Source organism: Chrysemys picta, chromosome 7 (assembly GCF_011386835.1).
Source record: "Chrysemys picta bellii isolate R12L10 chromosome 7, ASM1138683v2, whole genome shotgun sequence".
Classification (NCBI taxonomy): domain Eukaryota; kingdom Metazoa; phylum Chordata; order Testudines; family Emydidae; genus Chrysemys; species Chrysemys picta.
In genome coordinates, this window is record NC_088797.1 from 127,489,426 (window position 1) to 127,507,947 (window position 18,522).

The 18,522-nt window shown below is 43.1% G+C and overlaps 1 protein-coding gene across 8 annotated transcripts in view; it reads left to right on the top strand.

The window, feature by feature from the left end:
• The first annotated feature begins 454 nt into the window (after positions 1–454).
• LCOR (ligand dependent nuclear receptor corepressor) overlaps positions 455–18,522 on the top strand; it is a 92,136-nt gene continuing 74,068 nt past the window's right edge. For 2 of the 8 annotated variants that reach the window (XM_042845210.2, XM_065552699.1), the window contains exons 1-2: positions 486–611; positions 13,535–13,760. The gene's annotated coding sequence lies outside the window, so the exon portion shown is untranslated. Of the gene's footprint in view, positions 616–13,534; positions 13,761–18,522 lie in introns of all 8 variants that reach the window. The other 6 variants (XM_065552696.1, XM_065552698.1, XM_065552695.1 and 3 more) reach the window with 4 other exon arrangements.

Consider the following 18,522-nt stretch of genomic DNA (forward strand, 5'->3'; position numbering starts at 1 on the left):
GGCCCGGAGCAGTGCCCATGGCTGCTCGCTGGGGCCGCCTGAAAGGCGGTAGCGAAGCCGTGTGGGCGCTGGTCACCGCGGCGACTGGTCTGCTGCTGGCCCGCTGATGTGCTCCGCAGCGCCCAGCAGCCGAGCCCCCGCCCTGCCCTGGCTAGAGCTGGAGGCAGCTCCCCGCTGTCCCCTGGGGCAGCTCCTCGGCCCCTCGGCCCGCTGCCAGCCCGGCTGCGGGGCGCAGCGCTGCACCTGCACGTGCCGGGGAGCCGGGGGCGCGCGCTGCCCCTCGGGGCCTGGAAGGGCTCCCGGCCTCCATAGCGCGGCCCTGCTGGTGGGGCAAGGCGCCGCGCGCCGTCTCCATGGCAGCGGGGGCGCGCGCGAGCACGTGGCCTCGGCTGGGCGGAGGCAGCCCCTCTCCGGCCGGGCGCGAGGGGGCGCGGCGCGACGCGACGCCGCGCTGCGTGGCGCGATGACGTGGCCAGCCGCGGCCGTGGGCGTGCCGGTGCGGGGCCCTCCCCCAGAAGATGGCGAGTCCGTGCGGGCGGCAGGAATGCTCCATTGAGAGGCGCGGCTTCCGCCACCAGCTCGACTCGTGGCGACACAAGCTCATTCACTGTGTAGGTGAGGGCTGGCGCGGGGAGGGGGAGCCCCCCGCCGCCCCCCCCCGCCGCGCGGCGCCCCTTCCTCTCCCCCTCCCCCACCCCCACCGCTCGGAGACACAGCGCGCCCCTCCCCCCGCGGCCTCTCCCGCCCGCCCGCCCGCCCGGATTAGCTCCGTGCGCCGCCCGCCCCCTCCTTCCCCCGGGGCCGGTCCGGGCTGCGGCCTCCTCCCTGGGCCGCCCGCGCAGCCTGCGTCCGGGGGCGCGGCCTCTCTGCTCCTCAGCCCCCGCCGCCATCGGCGTGTGCGTCGGGGGACGCCCCCACCTCGGGGTCCGCAGGCCCGGCCCGTCTCCAGGCCGGGACCTCCCCAGCCGCCGTTTCCCGGGCCCCTTTGTCGAGGCGGGGCCGGTGGGGGGAGGCCTGGGGCGCCGCTCGCCGCTGGAGCTAACGCCCCCACGGGGTTCCGGCCGCAGCCAGGCGAAGCCCTTCGGCTGCCCTTCCTCCCTCGCCGCGGGACCGCTCGCTCGCACGTGTTCCCTCGGGATTGATCCCCCTTCGGGAAGAGCTGGAGCGGGGTCCTTACCTCGGCTACCCCCGATCGGCTCGCTCGCGGGACCAGGGCACTCATTTCTGCGGCTCCCGTGCACCCTCCTGCGGACCGCACCCAGTGTTTGGGGGGCAGCTGAAGGCTGAAATGTGTTTCTTTTGGCATGGAGAAAAAAAACCCCTCCTAATGTGTGTTGCTCTTGGAGCTTGTTAAACCTTGGTCTTGAACTTGATTGCCACGTTACCCCGAATTGTAGTGAGTTCCTTCAGAGTTCTGCGGGGAAACCTCGTTACTTGTTTGCAAGAAATGGAGGAGCCATTGAATTAAAAATAGGAGGAACTCAGTTTTGCAAAATCTGAAGACTACTCTAGCCTAGAAGAAACAGCTCTTCTGTCATTTTTTCAATTTGTCTTCAATCTGCTTTGACTCTGCTACCTGTCTTATTCATTCAGATCATATTGCTTCCCTTGCGTAATATAAATTACTGGTCAGTAGATACAGTTTCTGGTGTATATGAAGCTCAGTGTTAGACACTTGCACAAGGGACCCTTTTGAAATTTGAAAGAGTGCAAATGACTTCAGAATTAACATTAGAACCCTGCAACTGTGTGTCTGAAGCAGAATCCTTGTCTAGTTTGCCTGTCTATCCTTGCACCATAATACTAGTCCTGTTTCGTGCTGGTTTTGATTGAATTCCTGAAATTTAACTGCCAAATGTATCTTATGTAGTGATAGTGACTTCAGCATATTGTAAACTGCATCTATTATAACAAAATGTTTTAATTTTTATTCTGATTTTAGCCCCTTTATTCATTGTATAGAGTGACTTGAATTCAAAGTCAAAAGTACCAACAAAAACATACCTTTCTCTCTATCGTTATGTGAGAGAAGGAATGGAGTGAGTTTAAGGTTATTGTAAAGTCATTGATTGGACCCAATATTCTGGCTCTTAATAGTCCTCATAAGAGTTAAAGGGACGTATAATTCTGCCTGTAAACATTCTTGTTACATAGTACTTATATAACAGTCCCTATGTGACTGTGACAGGGGATGGATCACTTGATGATTACCTGTTCTGTTTGTTCCCTCTGGGGCACCTGGTATTGGCCACTGTCGGAAGACAGGATATTGGGCTAGATGGATTTTTGGTCTGGCTCAGTATGGCTGTTATGTTCATATTTATTTTTTTCTTAAAAAAAAAAAAAAGTCTAGTAGTTCCTTTTCATTTTGTGGGTAACCTTCTCCAGAGAAAGAAAAGTGCAGTCTCCATTTTTCAGTTAGAGATGGTCTTTCATAATACAGATACTAACAGCAGAAAGTGCAAGAACCCAGAAGTTAAGTTTGTATTTGTCTGAGCTCCCTGGGTAGATAGTTTATCCCCCTTAAATCTACTTGCTTCACTATGTGTCTCCAGGACATCCTTAAGAAATTCTATAGCCTGATCCCTGAATTGATATTTTTATTCTTGTTTAATATATTCTCCCACATTTTCTAAACACAGCCCATCCTTTTTATTCTTCCAATATGTAAGTATGTCCATAATATGTCAATGATTGCTCAGTATATGTAATCTGTAGTGAAACTTTCAGATTCACTTTAGTTCCTACTGAACAGAGTTAAATGTATTTTATTGTGAGGTAGTTCAGCATCCTAGTTTAGTATCTGGGCTTGGAAACATCATTGTGTGTTACACTAAAAATCGTAACAAAGCTATTTGGTATATACCTGCTCACCGAATCCATGTGTGAGTGTATTTTATGTAAATAAAATGTTCAGGGCTTGAGAATATACCAGATCCTATTAACTAGCAGCTAGTACAAATGATTAAATTGGGAGGTCCAAGGTTAATTAGCTGCTGACAAACTCATCTCTACTCCTAACTACTGGAACAGGGGGATGTTTGGATTTCTACCAGAATGATGTCTCTAGATCCTGCTTAGGAGCTTTCTTTTGGATCAGTCTCTGGATAACAGATGTCTGTCATTTGACAACTACCTTGCTGAAGTTCTATGGCCTGTGTTATACAGGTCAGACTTTATCATCATAGTGGTCCCTTTTGGCCTAGAATCTGTGACCCACCTCTGTCTCCTTCAACTGGATGTGTTCTGCCTTTTCCTTTTGCCACAAACCTGCCTGGCTTCTGGGGGACCATTATACTCTTCCTTTCTGGCTGCACCATGTATGAGGGAGCGGGGTGCCTTCCTCTCCTTATCTTACATTTTTTGGATCATCCTTGAATAGCTTCAGTGCTGCTCTCTGGGGCTTCTCAGAGCTTTCCTTAACAGCTGCATAGTGAAACTAAGAAATGTCTGGGCAATTCTATTGCTGCAGTTCCAAATCTTGGGGGTTTCAATGAGACTGCTGAAAATCGTACCTGTTTCATTCTGCTGCTGCTTGGGAAAGCTATGAGAAGTCAGGTAATGGAGCTGTCTGCAGACTCAAAGAAAACATAGCATTGGGGCACATTTAGAATGTTCTTAGCAACCATAAGTGGTAGAAACGTTTAAAAAAATAAGCACTTAAATTCTCCAGGGATTGGTAATATTGGTTCCCTTCAGTCTCCTCTTGGTCCTCCCTCACCCTTTATTAATTGATAGGTGTGGTTTGGTATGTTTTTTTCCAGTCCCTGTGACTGTTTACAAGAGAGGCTATGGAGGAAATTGTTAATTACTAAGTTGACGCGGTTTTTTTGGAGCTAAAGTACAAAAAACATTTTGTAAAAAGTCCAAAGTATAACAGCGTGAAGTGGCTTTTATCTTGATGGCAGTATGCCAGAAATAGTTTGAACCTCAAATTGATCAGTTTTATGAGACCTCAGACGTGCCCTTTTCCTAACACGTACCTAGCATAATTTCTGTCTGTTCATATGAATAGAAATTGTAATTCATTTATTTTTCCTTCTTACAAGTGATGAAGGCCTCACTACTATTCATGATATCCAACTGAAATTGCACTGGAGGTATAAAAACCCAACTTTAAATACATAAATACATTTAGGGGTAACTTATCAGCCATAAATGGGTTGTATACAGCCTGTGTTCAGAAGCTGATCTTATTCTGCCATGACAATTCCATGATAATCTTAATATAATAATCTTTATAGGAACTAAATACTTTATTGGAGAAAAAAAGAGGAAATATCTACTTTGGGTGTTTCTGAAGCACCTATCACCTTGGTAGCTGAGTGAATCTTATGTGGATAGTGTTCTATTAGCAGCATCAGTCCAAAAAGAGAGTAGTTTGATAACTGTCCACAGAGCTTGATATCCAGAAAGCACTAAGAGGCTAGCAATGCATTTGGCCCCCCTATTGAGTACTAGGTTGTAATTCAGTCAAGGAGTCAGTCTATAAGAATGCTGCTATACAAGGCTTGAAATAGATAGATCCACTAGTTCTGTTTAAGCAATGGTGTTACATTGGTAACTTGAAAGAAACTCTTTCCATTATAAGAATAATTGATCTGGAATTTATGATGTGGAAGTATCTTGGCTTGTGTATATGTTTCAGTGTTAAAAGCAAACGTAGCTGTTTGGATTCTAAGCTGGTATGCAACATTGAATTTTCTCCCATTTTTATTGCTGGGAAAGTGCTGTGACCTAAGTTCCTTCATATGAATAGAATTTGCATAGCAGTAGACATTTGGAAGTTTAGCTGCCTAAGATGTAAGCATAGGTTTTATGAGGTGTGTATTACATGCTCCTTCTATTCTATAGCAGAAAGCATTAAAAGCCAATAGTACTAATAAAGAGAAAGTATACAAGATCTGTATAGTTCTGAAACAATTCTTATGGCTTCTAGGCTTGCCTGTCATTGAGATATTTGGTTTATTTTGTGTCCATATGTGATATCACAACTGATCGGGATGAACTAATAAACTGCTGCTTCATAATATAGGACAGTTGGAGGCATCTTAAGGTTTTTTTATGCAGTTTAGAAAGCAATTTGACTCACAGTGCTAGTGCAGTTCCAGTACAAATGAAGCAAAATTGCAGCTTATTTTTTAGTGAAGAATTACATTAGTTATATTACTGGTAGTGATGGAAAATTCATGGAATAATTTGCTTTTAATCAACAGCTGGAATATGGGTAAGAATAAAGTGTAAACTTAGGGTTTGCCTACATTTTGTCATCTGCTTCTCCCCACCCCACAGTGTACACAGTCCATCTATACTACCTTTGGACTAGGGCAGGGGTTCTCAAACTTCACTGCACTGCAACCCCTTCTGACAGCAAAAATTACTACATGACCCCAAGAGAGGGGACTGAAGCCATGCAAGCCCCACCGCCCCGGACAGGGGGGCCAAACCTGAAGCACAAGCCCCACTGCCCAGGGTTGAAGCCCTGGGGTTTTGGCTCTGGGTGGTGGGGCTCAGGCATCCGCTTTGGCCCTGGGCCCCAGCAAGTCTAACGCCAGCCCTGGCAACCCCATTAAAACAGGGTTGTGACCCACTGTTTGAGAACTGCTGGACTAGGGGAACCCAGACTGGTGCAAATCACTTTTTACACCAGTGCAATGCATTTACACTAACAGTTTGCATTAGTGCAGCTAGATACACCAGTACCCCCCTCAAAAAAAAAAAAAAAAAAAGCCCCAGTGTAGACAAGTCTGTGGTTATCACTTGGTATAAAAGCAGAACTTAGTTTGATTAGTTGCTGAAATGATCACTGTGTTCAGGTATGAAGCATATATTAACCTTCAGAATTTCTCTAATGCTGTGCTTTGGTTCAGAATGTTTATTAATTGTAATTAGGATACATTTTTTAGTTCTAGCTTACAGAGAATATTGAGTGGGGAGGTTTATAGCACCTCTGTGTTTGGCGCTGGTGCAATTGCTACTGAAATACTGTCTAGGTGTGGTGTATACAATTCAAGAAAGATGTCGAAAAATTAGAGAGGGTTCAGAGAAGAATCGCAAGAATGATTAAAGGACCTCAATTTGTTTAGTTTAACAACAAGAAGGTTAAGTGGTGACTTGATCAGTCTATAAGTATCTGTATAGGGAACAAAAAATTGATCATGGGCTTTTCAATCTAGCAGAAAAGGTATATTAAGATATAACAGCTGGAAGTTGAAGCTAGACAACTTCAGGCTAGAAATAAGGGATGAATTTTTGAAGGTGAGGATAACGAATCATAGGAACAACTTACCAAGGGTTGTGGTAGGTTCATCCTCACTGGTTGTTTTTCTGAAAGATCTACTTTAGTTCAAACAGGAATTAATTGAGGGAAGTCTTGTGACCTGTGTTGTACCGGAAGTCAGACAGAGATGATCACGGTGATCTTCTGCCTTATAATCAGTTTGACTTACTGTACCTACGTCTTTTTGAAAGGTATGGCAGACTGATCTAAAATTATTCATATTTCATCAAAAACTCCTAAGCAGTGGAGTTAGTAGAAGAATCTTGCTATCTAGCTGTTTTAACCTTCAGTGTGATTGGAAGAATGATATGTAACTAAGGAATAGGACTGGGAGTTAGAATTAGGAATAAAACCCAGATCTACTACAAATTTGCTTTTTGATCCTGGATAAATTGCTTCAGCTCTGTGCATCCATTCCCTCATCTGCAAAATGAGGGCAAGTTCTTGCCTCTCAGCGATGCTGAAACTTAATTTGCTAACCTATGTAACATAAGGTAGAAGGCATTCTCAGTGGAAATTATTTTCTTCAGAAGTGCCCTCTTCAACCCACGCTGACCTCACAACTGTATTTCAAACATGAAAAATCACTCGACAGGCCAAAACATGTTTACAGCAAGATACCTTGAGCTGGTTTAAAACCTCTCACACAGGTGGTCTTCTTGAGTCCTATGATGATTGCCCCGCATTCCTGGCTGTTGCAAGTCCTGAAATTCACCCCAGATCATGGACCAGGTCAAATAACTTGCTTTATTAAATATTAACAAAACGTATATCTTAAGTCAAGTAACTGTTTCGTACACGTTATTGCTGTAATTTGGGAGGTGTTCTGAGGCTGGAAAAGGATTGCATTGCAGGACAAAGCTTTGTCTCTAGTTTAATTTTAACTAGGGGTTGGTGAAATACAAATTTCATCCACATTTACTATAGAATTTCCAAAATAATCACATTATTCTATTTTTGTACACGTTGGAAAAATACTCTAAAATTAGATAGTATCTTGCCCTGTTCTTCCATACCAGTCATACAGTAAAGATTTACAAGACTGTAAGTAGCTGCTATACACTTCTAAACGAACATCTATAACAAGAAACATGGAATCCTCTGATTTTTTTTTAAAGACAACCTTTGATGGGATTTTTTTACTAAGAAATAGCAGTGTTAATCCCAACACCTATTATGTATAGGAATATAATCTTCTGATTTTAATTAGTAAGTTTGCTATAACTAAAAATGGATGAATAGTCCCCTATTCTGGTTCTTGTAGTTATCTTTAAATCCCCACTGCACATTAGTTAAATATGTTGGCTTTAGTAGTAATGTACTGCCACCTTCAAATACTTTGTATCAAGACAAATAGTGTCTTGGGTCTTGTCTATACTGAGAATTTTAGTGTGTTCCTCCCCCCCATGGTAACTAATGATGGGAGTAGCATTCCCTGAAATTCCCATTCTAGACAAGGCTTAAAAAGACAAGAATTTAGCATGGTTTTAAGAAATGTAGCTTTATTTTTTTTTTACATTTATATGAAACAATACAGTAGGTAATTGCGTTTCTTTTATGTGAATTTTCAATCCTTGCTTTTGTCTTCCAGTTTTAATTGGTTCCTTTTTCTCTGTCCCTTCATCTTATTTTCATTTCCTGTACTTTGTACTTTCATGTTTATTGTGCACTGAACAATTTTAACAACAAGTTTTTGCTATCCTGCTGAATTATAAGCACATGTGGTAGATAGGATTTTTTTTATAAATACCATGGTGATAAATGTTAGATACCTAGATTATAATCCCTATTTTAAATTGGTGACATAATTCTTGATTAAAAAATAGTCCTGGGTTAAAACTTCCTGTATTTCCCTTCAGGTCAAAGGTAAATGAAAATAAAAAGCCGAGTTAAAGCTTCAGTAGTTGGAGAGAGTGGTAATGGTAGGACACTTTTTTGAATGTTTAAGGAAGTGTCTAGTGCTTAGAGCACAGGAGTTGAGGGCTCTGTTTCCAGCTATCTAAAGTACTTCAGGATCTCTGGTTTAAGAGTAGAGGTTTTGTGGGGTTAAACTTACAAAACACTTTCCCTAATCCCCTGTTTTCAGATGCTTACAACTCTGACAAAAAATGGAGTACCTTTTTCCTTTTACATTTGAGGCTGAGGTTTGAAAATTACGATCTGGTGTGGAAATAGTCCTCCGTGGGGACCTCTGCACAGTCCTGTTCCAGAGGAAACTAGTTTGGATTTGGGAATTATGGGAGTCTGACAATTATGTACTAAACATCAGGGCTCAAAACGCTCAATATCGTCTCGCCTGAAGACGAAGCCTGCTAGTTTGGGTAAAATGCACCTGTTTCTCCATTAGCCCTCTTTTCCCCCCAGACCTATTAAACTTACATAATCACAGCTTCACTTCTTCCCCAATCTTTTCTGCCTTTCTGTGTTATGTCATTCCTGACATACTCTTGTTAATAAATTCTATTTCCCTTCTAAGTACACAGATTTGAATTCTCCCCATCCTGCTAAATACATGTATTTGGGGTTGTCCTCGTGTCTCCCTCCCAATGCTAGTGAATCCTCTTCCATTGTCTTCTCCCTCTGCCCCCCAAATTTTGGGTTACCTCTCGATTCTCACCACTGAATGAATACTGGGCTCTTCATTAACCCACCGCCTATAAATTAACGCTAGTCCTCCAGGACATCTGGAAAGTCCTGCCTTTTAGCAACTGTTCTCTGCATGGGCCACTTTGCTCCTGGCTCCCCTTCTTTTCTGGGAATAGCAGTAAGAAGTTTCCTACTTTCCTCTTTAGAGAAGTGGGTGTGTCTGCTACTCCATTTCTGTATTTTCCTATAAAAGGGCAGTAGTTCCTGCTACTGCTCTCTGCGTTTTCACTCTCCACTCCCAGAAAAGCAAGCAGTTTAGGGTTTCTCTGCTTCCTGCCTGTTTCCTCTCCTGCTGATGAAGCAACAGTGGCTTGGGCTGCTCCACTCCTTACTTTCCCACTCCAACCCCGGGAGTGGCTTCTTGCCCCAATTAAGCCCACCCTGAGGTAAAATTTCTGCTTGTCCTGTGGCCTTATCTACACTTAAAATACACCCATTTTTCATATAAAGAAGAACAGGAGTACTTGTGGCACCTTAGAGACTAACAAATTTATTAGAGCATAAGCTTTCGTGGACTACAGCCCACTGCTTATGCTCTAATAAATTTGTTAGTCTCTAAGGTGCCACAAGTACTCCTGTTCTTCTTTTTGCGGATACAGACTAACACGGCTGCTACTCTGAAACCCATTTTTCATATAATGATGAAGCTAACACATGATAGCTGACATGGTACATTTCAAGTGTAGATAGGCCATGTCTTAGGATTCACTTTGACCAGCTACTTTGAGGTAAAACTACAATTTGTCCTGCTTACACTGTGGTGTTACAACTTGTTAGCTCTTACTGTAAAAACACCAACTTTTCCGAGTGTAGCCATGGCCTGAGAATCAGTTTTGCAAGCTCTACTGAGCATACACACTAGGAATTTTTTGCAGAATTTGGTAAGCACACATTAACGATGCACGGACTGTGTTTGTAGCAAACTTAGCTTTGTTGTGAACTGGGTTGTACTCCTCAGTACTGAATTGGGCTGGACAAAGCTTAAAATAGTCTAGAGTGTGGCAAAAGGTCCCCTTCTGCTTTCCTCACCAAGTTGCTGTTAGCGAATGTACTAGGTTCGGAGCCACAAGATCCTGAGTTCTTATTTTCACTGCTGACTTTGTCTTCCTTAAGTGCAAATCTAGGCAAGGGCTGGTTCAGGCCTCCATCTTCAGGATAGAGGAGTTGAGTTCTGTGTCGTTCACTGAAGAAGTTTCATTCTGTATTTTACAAACTGAATCTTGGTTGGCTGTGTGGACATTGGAGTCTGTGATGAGGTGTTTTCAAAGAGCAGGGTTGGCCCTGATGTTATTACCCAGCTGCTGTTGTGACGAATATACACCATTTTAACTGTTGCCCCTCACCTCAATCTGCTCTAGTTAGTTGGTGCCGTGTGGAACATATCAAGTGCTTTGTGATGAAAGGTGCTACATAAAGTTCAACTGTTACAAAGTATATTCATGTGTAGGTGAAGTATTCTACCTCACTAGTCGTCAGTTTATTGGGATTTTTTTCTGGAACATCAGTTTAGCATAAAGGTAGTCAATAATGATTATTGTTGTTTAATTGGTACTAGCTGAATTTGTTAGTGTGCCAAGTGATTTGATGGTGGATAACCACATGTTATATATTATCATTCTATTGTGTTTAATACACAAGATGGCAATAAAGATTGAGGAAGTAGATCTTTCTTGGTGCTCAAAAGGCCTTTCTCGAGGTTGGCTGGATTCAAGAGGATTTATCAAGAAATGTGGCGTTCAGATAGTCTTCTAGCAAAATAGTTCCAGATTATGAAATTTGCATATAAGGCAGATGCACTTTTACAGGCCAGTAGAGCTTTAGAGTCCTGCAAACCAAAACTCCTTTTGAGTCCATCAACCTTGTTTCTTTAACCATCCTCCTCTCCCCTAAACTTAACTACCACACACCAATTATGAGTTGTGTTCTCAGTCTAGCCACAGATCAGTCAGAGCTGGCACAACTTTCTCCATTCCAGCCCAGCAATCTTTTCCCCGATAGCATGTTTCCCGAGTTCAAGAGGAATAGTTTCTTAGCCAGGTTTCAGAGTGGTAGTCGTGTTAGTCTGTATCAGCAAAAAGAACGAGGAGTACTTGTGGCATCTTAGACACTAACAAATTTATTTGAGCATAAGCCGCTTTAGCCCACGAAAGCTTATGCTCAAATAAATTTGTTAGTCTCTAAGGTGCCACAAGTACTCCTTGTTCTAGTTTTTTAGCCAGTGATCTGAAGCCTCCAGGCTTCTTGGAAGGAGCATACTGGGAGATCTACAAATTGAAGTAGAAAAAACAATGGTGTTGTGCGATTGGGCCCAATTGGATTCCTTTATATGTCCTTAACAAAGTGCTTGCCTAGCTTCTTAGAGGCTGGGTTAATCCAGACATGTTTGGCAGCTATTGCCTGTCATGAACTAGCTGAATGTTGGTGAGTCTTTCTTCTGTCTCAAGTTCAGGTGATGCTTGGCACTCTTGAACCTCTCTCATTAGAAAGCCTCCTGTGTTGTGGTATGTTAATATGATCCTGATAAAACTGATGAAATCTTCATTTCAGCCCCTCTTTAGATGAAATCTCAAATGTATTAAATGAGAAGATTTTCAGAAATGACTTGAGTCGCATTTTGCTTTTTGCTTCTCTTCTCCCCCCTCTTCCCCCCCCCCCCATTTGGCAAAACTAAGGAACTAAAGATGAACTGCAGTCACTTTTTATCTTTACATCTGTTTTATGACTTATAAAGATACTCCTAATCTTTCTGAACAGACAAACCTATTTTTCCCTACCTGACTGGAAACCAGAATAGTGATGTCACCTGATCTCTGGCTCTCCCTCCCCAATCTGAAGAGAGGCACTGCTGGAACTTGGATCACATGAGTCTTTAACATCACTTGTGAGATCCTTTTAAGAAAGATATTGGTAGAATCATGAGAAAAGAGAAGTGAACCTGATAACCCCAACTTAAATTTTCTTGCTTGTGGTTTTTCTTTGAAAAACATCTACAGCTTTCTTTTGGCAATTAGTCTTAGTTTACAAGATCTGATCACTAGCATCTTTCGTGATATTTATTCTAAGATTTCTCTTGGTCAACTTGTTCCTATTGCTCCTAATTATCCACCCTTATACTACTTTTTAATTCCTCTTCCCTGGGGTTGCAGTCTTTAAATACTTAAATCGAATGGGTATGATTTGGGTTCTTACACCACAACCACATCTGGTATCTCTTTCAACTTAATTGTTCAACTAAGTTCTAAATGATTCGGTACGATAAGTTGTTATGCTTTACAGACTATAGGGAGCAGGAAAGAGCTGAGGGTCCGAAAAGGAGTGTAATAAGAAATCCTGACTGAGATGTGGGCAGTGTCGGAGCTGTGCAGTACTTTAAAGACAAGTCTTAGGGAATTTGATGTGTGAGGTCAGCCAGCTATATAGGATCATTGTGACGATGAAGTATCTTAAATCTGTTGGAAAAAGTACAGTGGTGTACTTGAGTACCAGGCAAATACGTTCAAACTGTTGTATATGTGAGGGAGCAGAGTTGAAGTAGTATGTACAACATTTTATTGATTGAGTGCTTAGCTGTGCTTGCTACCTTAGTATTAAGGTATGTTAATTTTTGATAAAATTTAATGGAATTCCATAATTTTTGATGAATACTAGATTTTGATGGAATTTCCTATGTTCTTTGGGGGGGAGGGGAGGGGAATCCATAATGTGGAGCTATATCTTAGAATCATAGGATTAGAAGGGACCGCAAGGGTCATCTAGTCTAAACCCCTGCTGAGATGTGGGATTTGTGGTGTCTAAACCATCCAACCTCCTTTGGAAAACCTCCAGGGAAGGAGCTTCCACAAGTTCCCCATGGCAGTCTGTTCCGTTGTCCTACTCTTATTACAATTAGGAAATTTTTCCTGAGATTGAATCTAAATCTGCTGGGCTGTAGTTTGAACCCATCGCCTCTTGTCATTCCCTCTGTGGCAAGAGAGAACAACTTTTCTCCATCTTTTTGATGGCAGCCTTTCAAGTATTTGAAGGCAGATCTCATGTCCCCCCTCAATCTCTTCTTTTCCAAACGAAACATAGCCAGTTCCTTCAGCCTTTGCTCATAGGGCTTGCATTCCATCCCTTTGATCATCTTTGTCGCTCACCTTTGGATCCTTTCTAGTTTCTCTGCATCCTTTCTATACATTGGTGACCAAAATTGGACACAGTTCTCCAGCTGAGGCCTAACTAGAGTAGAGTGGTACTGTCACCTCCTGTAACTTGCATGCTATGCCTCTGTTAATGCAACCTGAGATTGCATTTGCTTTTCAGTCTCCCATTGCTGACTCATATTGAAGTTGTGATCCACCACAACTCCCAGATCCTTCTCAGCAGTGCTGCTGCCAAGCCAGTTATCCTCCATTCTGTATTTGTGCATTTCGTTTTTCTTCCCTAAGTGTAGCACTTTACATTTGTCTTTATTGAATTGTATTTTGTTGTCCATAGCCCAGTTCTCCAATTTGACAAGATCCCTCTGAATGTTAGTTCTATCCCCCAAAGTGTTGGCAGCCCTCCCCCTTTCCCCAGCTTTGTGTTGTCTGGAAATGTGATCAGTATGCTCTCTCTTCCTACATCCAGGTCGTTAATAAAGATGTTTAACAACACTGGACCCAGAACAGATCCCTGTGGAACCCCACTTGAGACCTTCCTCCAATTTGACATCATTCCATGAATAGATACTTTTTGTTTGCGGTTGTTTAACCAATTCTGTATGCACTTAATGGTAGTTCCGCCAAGACTGCATTTCTCCAGCTTCCTTATCAGAATGTCATGGGACACTGTCAAAAGCCTTGCTGAAGTCCAGGTATATTATGTCCATTGCATTCCCCTTATCCACCAAACCAGTTATCTTGTCACAGAAATATGGTAAGAAGTTTGGGACCCTGATTTCCATAAGACCTCACAGGCGCATCTCTTAAACATCTTAGGAAGTCCACTGAAGAAAGACCCTCTCCTGTGAACCTATTGTAGCTTTTATCTTAGAAGATGCACAGTGAGCCAGGCAAGAGTTCCTTTCTCTTTCATTGCACACTAAAAGCTCTTCTTGTCTTAGCTAATGCAGGCTATACTGTGTCTTTCTGTCTCGCTTTCTTAGCTGTGCACTTTGAACTCTAAGAACTCTGTACAGAATGCACTGAGCATGCATAGAATGTTTCCTTAACAGGTCATAACTGTCAAAATGAAACCAATTTTCACCAGAACACTCTAAGAGACTTCTCAATGAGGGCTATTTCCATGCCAAATTTAAACTTTCTAGCCACAGCTGTTTTGGAGCGGTTTTTACTTTTTTTTTTTTTATAAAAACTGATATTTTTAAATAGGGGATACGCACACCCCATTTTCCTTGTATTCTAACAGCTGAACTACTTATGAGCAAACTTTGCAGTAAAATTCACCTTTTTGGGTAGAGATCAACTGTGGAGAACTTAATTTCTGAAAGTTTCACCTTTCAAGCTGAATGGAAGTATTTATGTAACCATAACTACTTTGATCACTGCTGTACTCTCTGTAATGAGGACCTCGTGTATTCCATGTGAAACTTTCCATGACATCCACCCCTTGCCATGGAATTATGCTGTTGAATCTAAAGCTTTCATTAAAACTTATCCCTTATGGTTGCAAAGAAAACCTGAGCTGAGTCTAAACTGATGGAGTGTCATCACTTTGCATCTGGAGGTATTTTGAAACAATGGCTTGACAAAGGGATATTGACTTTCTAACCTAAAGATGATTTTAAATGTTGCCGTTTCACAGATGGTTTTAGCAGATATATCCAGTTAGTTTGGGATTGTGGAATAGGTACTATTGTGCTACCATATGTCAAAAGCCCAATTACCCAAACTTCCACCTTCACTCTGACAACTTCTACAGCACACTTACGCATTGTTCTACATTTTTATATTAACAATCTAAAAAACGTATAGGGTAATTGCATTGAATGACTTAATCAGTTTCATATTTGATTAAAAGATGCTTTTTTAAAATTGAAATTAGACTTGTGGAATTGAAGTCTAACTTGATGGTACGTATGGGTCATTAACTATGATGAACAGATTAAGGACTACTGCCTCAAATTTCCTCATCTTTCTGCTATTAATGTACTCTGAATTGAATTCCCTATTCAGAATAAGAGGAGGGTACAGAGGACTTGAAGATTACTCAGCGCTACTAGTTAGGGTAAAAGATACCTATGCTACACTTCAGTGCACCATCTGCCCCCCCACATCTTTCCATCCCCAGCCATACTGCAGCAAAGCTACGCCTCTTACAGCGTAAAGGCATATGATACTGCATACGTGACTGACATGTTACAATTAAATGAACTTTTATTTAATACACTTTTAAAAATATAACTTGCATCTCTTCTACTACTATTCCCTCCCTGGCTTCACTCCACTTCTTTATATATAAGATCCTGATGTATGTCTTCCTGAATTGTCTTCAGCCTCTCTGCCTTCATTTCCTACACTGTGTTATCCACCTCCTCCTTTCTTCTTCTGTCCCCCTCCCTAAAAAAAACAAACTTTTCTCTCAATACAATATTTTTCTACCATTCTTTCTCTCTTCCCATCAGTGCACACCTCCCTCACTCTCCCATCTACTTGCAGTGGTCTACAATAAAATGTTTGTTTGGATGTGATTGTGAATAATTGAGCTAGCAGATACAATGCTGACCGTGACTTAAGTCATTACAGACCAGGACAAACTGTGTTCAGCATTGTCTGTCTAACCAGTCCATAAATAAGCTTTGAAGAACAGCAGCTCTCCCCGCTTTCCCACTCAGAAAGGGCAGAGGCATCAGGCTGCAGTAAAAGGCTCCTAACCTGCATGCAGTTGAGGAGGTTGGTTGAGCAGGTTGCATGGAAATTTCCTTTTGGTGAGACCACACCAGAATGAGTGCTATGGGACTATGGGCATAAGCTTCTTCTCTCCCCCCCCCCCCCCCCCCCAAAAAAAAAAAAAAACCCCCCCTCCTGCCTCTTCCATAGATATTGGGACTCCTTTTCCCACAGCCTGCAGAGCAAGCAGGAAAGTTTCACTGAATCATTCTTGAATCTCAGGGAGAGGCAAGGTACCCCCATAGCAACCAGGAGGAAGAAATTCATGTTCCCAGCCAGCAGCTAGACAAGATCCATGCTGAGACAGTTGATACAACAGAGCATCCCACTATTTACTTGAGGCCTCTGCTGCCATGAAAGATGCCAGCTCCTACAACCTTTGTTATAAACAAATTGTCTCCAGTGGCTCCAGTCCTCACTCAGCCAGGACCCAGCAGCAGGGAATATGGGGTGAAATGATTGATCCCCGTCCCAGAGAGACTATCTCCCCTTCCAGTCTCTGGGGTCCTGAAGGAGGTACTAAGGAGTTTACTTTTTTCCTTAGGAAGACATACCTGCAGACAGTCTTTTCAATCTCCTTGGTAACTGACACTCCCTGTCCCAGGGCCCCCCACCCTTTTCTCTTAGGGGTTTGGCCTAAGGACTGGTGAAGGATATTGTTCACAATTACTCTTAAAGGGACTTAAGCTCTTAAACCTCTAAAAAGGAGATCTCTTCAGCTGAAGCATTGAGGGCGTTACCATAGACTCTCAATTAAGCTACCCAGAAATAGCATGACTTGGGGGAGGGGGTGTCCAACTTCACAAGTACAAAATATATGAAACGCCAAAAAATAAAACTTGCAAAGTTGAAGAGCTGCCTAATTCTTCCTCCCTTGGTTTGAGGGTGTAATTAAGGTGGCGTGGGAATTTCCCCTGCTGGCCTCTTTTATCGCTGCATGTAACCTGCTGGCCCCTTTAATCGCTGCAGGTAACCTCACAGCGAGTGTGGATGCAGTGTGCCTTTCACTAACTAGCTACATGTACCCTACATGCTGCTGCAAGTATAGGCAAAGTCTCAGAGGAAGTTGACGGATGTCTCTTTCACCTGAGGTTTCGATACTAGAATTATAAAGGACATACATCAGGGCAAAGTCAGCTGACGCAAAGGACAGTCTAATGGTTTTTTAACAAGATGGGCTAACCATGGGCCTCAAGGCCAACACTTTTTGCAGAAACAAGTCAGTGACTGCAGGTATATTGCTCTGTAAGAAACCCACACGACTGTTACTTAATGGATTCTTGAGGACTGCCACTCTTAGTCCTCTGGCAATACACAGGTTCCTGTTATGACCTTGATTGATGGGTTACAAATCCTAATGAATCTCCTTTCAGTTTCATAACTGTAGGTCTCTTCCTTTTTTCTCTGAAAGTATCTTGTCTACTTACCACCTCCTTGCCCAAGAGGGTTTTGGGGCATAGGCCGCTATCAATGAAACCTCTGTTACATGTCTGTCACTGGTAATACTGTGAATTAACTGGGCCTCCATCCCTAAGGACACCACAGTCTTCTTCATATGGTAGGTGGTATTGTTCTTCTGGTTGAATCCAAATATCCTAAGGAAATAAAAATGCACAGATTAGATGTGAACAGCCCCCTCTTCTTCCGATGCTCCTGTTTGTGGGCAAACCCACCTCAGTTCCTTCTCAACGGTCCCTGGCTAGAGACAGAGCTTTGATCCTTAACCTCTTTAGAATTGTTAATCTTTAGCTACCTGTTCAAGCTGCTTTTTTTTTCATTTATCTTTTATGTGGCTGCCTTAAAAAATAAATACAATGAAAAAGGAAAATGATCTTGTTCTTTCTTCGACCCCCTGTTTGGACAGAGTATCAGGGTATGCCCAGCTCCCCTAGAGTTCAAGAAATGTCTCAGTTGCAAGGAATCTATCCCAGTGACTGATGGACATGCTCAGTGCATCTGCTGCTTGGGAGAAAAACATATTCCGTAGAAGTGTGGTTTGTGTCAGCTACTGAAGCCCAGATCCAGAAAGCTTAGAGAACAGAGGCTCAAACTCCTACTTATGGAGGCAGTCTTTCAATTATCTGAGCCGCATCAAGACCCTGGTCGGTGGGAAACCTCACCCCAACTCTTTACTAAGGGAAGTGAGCCCGAGAAGATCTCCACACGCCACTCATGTAAGGCTGCTAAAAAAGGGCCGTGAGTCCTCACAGCAAGCCCCGATTGAGCTGAAAACAATCTCTGGCTCGATCAGTATCCTCAGTACTGACGGCACTGAAGCTGTTTAAATCTGGTATCCCTGGCTTTTGTGATACCATCCCGACAGAGTGTGTTGGGTTGCCTAAGGACACAGTGGGCACAGGCAAGGAACCATTGGTATCATCTGGGCATGAGAAACACAGAAAATCTGCCCCCGGGAAGGCTCCTGTGGTACAGATATTAACATTGGTACAGCTTGTGGCATGCCAGGCACCGACAGACTATACTGTCCAGGTCCACATCACCGACTCCTTTGGCACAGACATCTCGGTACTGGAAGCCACTGCCAGTATGGACGCCTCTGCCACCGCTGGACTTCTGGTATGCAACGGACCTCTCTGTGTGTGACACACTGGATTCGCCTCTGCTCAGTACTGGGGCCCCGGTACCGAGTTCACCTGGAGATCCTGACTCACCAGCAACCTCTGGTCGTGTACCACCCTTTTCATTCTCCAAGGCAGAAAGTGAGGA